Here is a 5463-nt window from a genome sequence, read left to right as displayed (position 1 = left end):
TTGATTCCAGGAAATAAAATTTACCTGGGAATAAATTTTTAAACTTTGAAACAAACATAGGAATAAGATATTCCCATCTAAATATTCATGGGAATACTTAAATATTCCCCCAGCCACACACATTCTAAGGGTTAACCAAGAGTTCGAAAGATAGAAGGAATTATACTTTTTTCTTCTCGGGTTCTTAGTAAAAATATATTACTTCATACTATCGGGTCGTTAAGGAGCATTGCTAGATGCCAACCTTGATTAGTAAATTTAGTATAACTAATTTACTACCCGCTTAGTATTGAACCTATGGAGTCACACACTAACGAGTGTTCTAATCTTTGCTATAGAATTATTTAATTATTATTTCGATTTGATCAAATAAATAATTGTATTAATTCAAATGAAATGTTATTATATTCTTTGCTAGCACCAAGAATATAATAATAATATGATAATTGAGAATAATAAATGAGATTTGAGAATAACTAGTTATTTTATTTCTAAATTTGAATTCTAAATTTGGATGAGATTATAACTGATTTTGTTTCAAATTAAGTTATGATATGATTCATAAATTTGAAAGATTCAAGTTTAAAATAATAAGATATGATTTTAATTTGAATTGAGATTCAAATTTAAAATTAGTAACAAATCTCCTACTATATATATGTATGCCAAGAGTAGAGGAAACATATGAGAATAAAACACAAGAGTTTTATTCCTTTACCTCTACATACATAAACGTATGTGAGCCTAATTCTTGGAGAAGAATTTTATAGCGTGCAAAGAGTTGCAAGAGGTTTTTCAATTTAGATCAGATGTCCATTGGTCAAGGAGACAGCAAAGATTAGTCTCGGTGTGGATACGCATAGCGCCTTCGTACCATCGAAGGAGAAAGTGATTTTTACTTGCGTATACAGGTATTAGAGGTTTTTCAATTTAGATCAGATGTCCATTGATCAAAGAGTTGACAGCAAAGGTTGTTCTCGATGTGAATACACATAGCACCTTCGAACCATCGAAGGAGAAAGTGATTTTTACTAGCGTATATAGGTATTTAGATCTGATCTATATATTGTTTATTTGAATTATATTTAAACACAAAATAGATTTTTGAAATTACTTTCTTTTCTTTCGCTGTGTATTATAAACACATGATAATCCTTCAGGTCTTGCGATAGTTGCAACATCAATTGAAGATCTTGTAGTTCCATAACATTTGCTACTGCAACAACTGTCCGAATGAAATTACCTTAAAGTAGTATTTTTGATAAAGTATAACTATAAATTAATTAAAAAAAAAGTGAATTGTTGCCTTTGAGTAAATCAAATTTAATTATTCAACAAATAACAAAAAAAAAATCAATTCTTGCAAAAATCTAACGTGAAATAAATTACTTTATTTTATCGAGAATCCATCTAATTTAATAATCCTTAATTAGCTTGGCCAAATAGATGATATTAAACAAAAATATTTAACAATAAAAAAAATTAATTAAAAATTATCATAATTTATTTCATTTAATATTTATTAATAATTATAATAATGAATAAATACTAAATAAAATAAGTTATATTATGTTTTTTCTATTTAATAATACCGCAAAACATGGACAACATCTGGTGGTTGAGGTTCCATGTCATGAGATGATAGAGCTCTCCATCAAACTCTATGGTCATAGATATCAATTTATCAACCAAATGGTTTTGGGTCATGGTAAATCTTTATCGGTTATAAAATTGGTTGTATTGTGACCGAATATGGTTAGCCGACAAATCTGAGAATTTCTTGCAATGAAATTTAATTTGTTGATTACATGACACTTCTGTAATCAAATAACATAAAGAAAATTAACAATGATCAAAACTAATTTCATATTGAATTGTTAAGTATGGGATTTTCTATCCAACAATTAAGTACTAAAACAATTTATATTGTTGTTCATACCATTTTTGCCAGTTAATTAACTTTATTAATAGAATAATTGGTTCTAACAAAACGTGTCAGAACATAATCTTATTTGAACTAATTAGCTATAGTAGTTTCAACAAATACCTTGTGAGCAGCTATAAATATTTGAAAGTGCTGCAATGCTTTCCAATAACATAAAAAGAAGAAGATAAAAAATAAATGGAAAAGAAGGGAAAAATCATAGTATCAGTGGTTGTTTCGCTTTCGCTCATCCTTGTGGCGGGGGTTGCCACCGGGGTCATCGTGGCCGTTAATAACAAGAAAAGCAATGGCGCTGATGAAATGCAAAACACTAAAGAAAGGTTCACGAGTCTCATGTGCCGCAACACACAAGAGGATCAAAACCTCTGTCGCGAGGTTCTAAGCCAAGTTGATGGTTCCTCTTCTTCCGACCCAAAAGCATACATCGACACTGCCGTGAACGATATTAGAGACGGCGTCACCACCGCCCTAAAGATGATGACGACTGAGGAGGAGTTCTCTAAAGATGACAACGGAATCAAGATGGCCATTGATGGTTGCAAAGAAGTCATGGAGTCCGCATTGAGCAGCCTCGACCTTTTCAGCAATGTGCTTCACAGAAATCACGACATTAACTTTGTACAAACGCAAAGCCCCGACCTCAAGAACTGGCTTAGCGCCGTTATCTCATATCAGCAATCTTGTGTTGACATTTTTGAAGATCAAAATGAAGGAGAGAGAAAAATCAAAGAACAACTACAAAGCCAGAGTTTGGATCGTGTTGAGAAGGTTTCCATCATAACTCTCGATATTGTTACTGGTTTGGCTAAGATCATTGAAGATCTTGGTCTACATGTGCAAATGAAACCCATTGCTTCTTCTAGGCGTGTTCTTCGCGAAGAGGTTGATAACGAGGGGTTCCCCGATTGGTTTTCCTCTTCAGATCGCAAGCTGTTGGCGAAGGATGTGAAGTTTCATGTTCCAAATGTAGTGGTTGCTAAAGATGGTAGTGGAAACTTTAGGACGATTCAGGATGCAATTAACTCGTACCCAAAGGCAAAGAATTTTCAGGGAAGGTACATTATCTATGTTAAGGCGGGGATCTATAAGGAGAATTGTACGGTTCCATCTCATGCAATAAACGTTTTCATGTATGGCGATGGCCCTACTAAGACCATTATCACTGCTAGTATGAGCAATGTCACCCACAACCTCAAGACCATGTTAACTGCCACTTTCGGTAATTCCTTATTTTCTCTATTTTATTATTATATGAATAAAGACTCACATGTAATTTTTTGTGAAATTGATAGTTAAGAACAGTTAGATAATAATTTTCAAATATTAATTTCATAAAAATTACTACATATAAACCTTCGTCAATCTTCTCGTAGGCACACACATGTACACGAAAAATATTTGTATAACTCATCTTTTATCTAGTCACTTGAAACTCGACATAATATTCTATATGAGAAGAAAAGAAGAGTTGGCAAAAACAGAATAAAACAAGTACACAATATATAATATGAGTCATACATAATATATAATGATTACTCTAATTAATATATAATAAAATGAATATGCATGCATGTAGTGAATAAAGCAGGAATGTTTCTTGCGAAGGACATGAGGTTTGAGAATGCAGCTGGTGCAAAAGGGCACCAAGCAGTTGCACTAAGAAATGTGGGAGATTTTTCAGCTTTCTATAACTGTCACATACACGGTTATCAAGACACCTTGTATGTTCAAGCTAACAGGCAATTCTACCGCAACTGCGAAATCGCTGGAACAGTTGACTTTATCTTTGGTACATCTCCCGCCGTGATTCAGAGAAGCAAGCTCATCGTGAGGAAGCCCTTGCCAACTCAGTTCAATGTGTTGGTCGCAGATGGCACCGTCGAGAGGAACATGACTACTGGCATTGTGATTCAGGAATGCCAGATTGTTCCAGATCCAATGTTTGACTCTGTCAAGTACCAAATCAAGACTTATTTGGGTAGGCCATGGAAGGGAGGATCGAGAGCAGTAATCATGGAATCATATCTGGGTGACTGGATTAATCAGGAAGGGTGGGCCCCTCATGATGGCAATGAGATGAAAGGCTTCTTAGATATTTGTGAGTATGGAAACACCGGACCTGCTGCTTCAGTTCATGGAAGAATCAAGTGGAAGGGGTATCGTGGTATGATAACTAAGAATGAAGCCATGCGATTCACTGTTGCTGAATTCCTCAAGGGTGGACCTAACAATGGTGCTGACAGATGGTTGAACGCTCTTGGTGTTCCTTTTGACAGTGGTTTTCTAAGACCATAACATTTATTACTTTTTAATTATATTATTTAATCTTTCCTCTCTCAAAGAGATTAAATGTATCAATAGCAAATAGAAAAAATATTGGTTCTTTTTTAATATTTGTCTTGTATTTTTGTATTAATACTAACTAACTTTTTATATTTTTTTAGTCTATCTAGTAACATTTTTCTAAAAAAAATATTGTCTGAATCTTTGTTTACTATAATATACTAGGAAAAAGAAGTGTCACACATTAAATTGACCTATTCGGTCTAGTTCTCAAAACCATAAAAATTTCAAAGTTAGATTGGTCTCCACTCTCAAAACCAAGAATGGCAACTACTCAAATGAAGATGGCAAAAACATCTTTTCATGAAAATGCTTTGTTTAAAAATGTGACTTATTATTTAGCCACACTTTAAACAAAGACAACATTTTTAACATATAAAAACTAACCATACAATCCATCATCCAAGGATCAAAATAAAGAAAACATTTTTATATTAAGACAATTATAAAATCTTTATAGTAGTATCCACCTTTAACTATATTATTTAATCTTTCCTCTCTCAAAGAGATTAAACGTATCTGATATGACTGTTATAAATCAGTTATATATATTATAACTCGGCTATGAACGTTATAAATCGGTTATCAATAACAAACATCAAAGCAAATATCAAAACGCTCGAATAATATGCAATTACTCTCCGTTTAAAGTAAAATTACTCAAAAACATAAATGTTATCCTTTAATCTCGAATATAAAAAGAAGTTAAGACATTGATTTGAGATACGTCAATACAAAGCATATTATTCACTCACTAACTTGATCGTCAGGTGCCTTTTACAGGTACCCACTCCTTGTTCTCCTGTTGTCGAAGTATAACTCATCTTGATAGAAAGCTCCTAGTTACTCACCGACGGACGATCTATACACCGGCCAACCTTCACAAGAACAAGTGGCGACCACCGTGGGGCCTAGAAACAAAACCCTTTTTTCTATAGGTCCTAAATCTTATAGATTTCCTCATTGCTGACCAATCTCCCCCCATACTATCCGAACTTCTTCGGATGGTAACAGAGTTACAACAGGCTAATCAGCGCATGGCAGAAGAAACTCAAAGAATGGAAAATCAAATAGCCGAGATAACTAATACTTAGATTGCTAATAATGGTGATCACAATGAGCAAACAAATGACGAAGAAGAAAATTCTAATCCAATGCATTTCTCTAACACTTAG

General features: G+C 33.4%; 1 pseudogene; it reads left to right on the top strand.

The window, feature by feature from the left end:
- Positions 1 to 2122: 2122 nt before the first annotated feature.
- On the top strand, positions 2123 to 4240 carry LOC148566798 (pectinesterase pseudogene; annotated as a pseudogene).
- The last annotated feature ends 1223 nt before the right edge of the window (positions 4241 to 5463 follow it).

Source organism: Arachis ipaensis, chromosome B4 (genome assembly GCF_059453495.1).
Source record: "Arachis ipaensis isolate K30076 ecotype BB chromosome B4, ASM5945349v1, whole genome shotgun sequence".
Lineage (NCBI taxonomy): Eukaryota > Viridiplantae > Streptophyta > Magnoliopsida > Fabales > Fabaceae > Arachis > Arachis ipaensis.
This window is presented reverse-complemented; position numbering and strand designations above follow the sequence as displayed.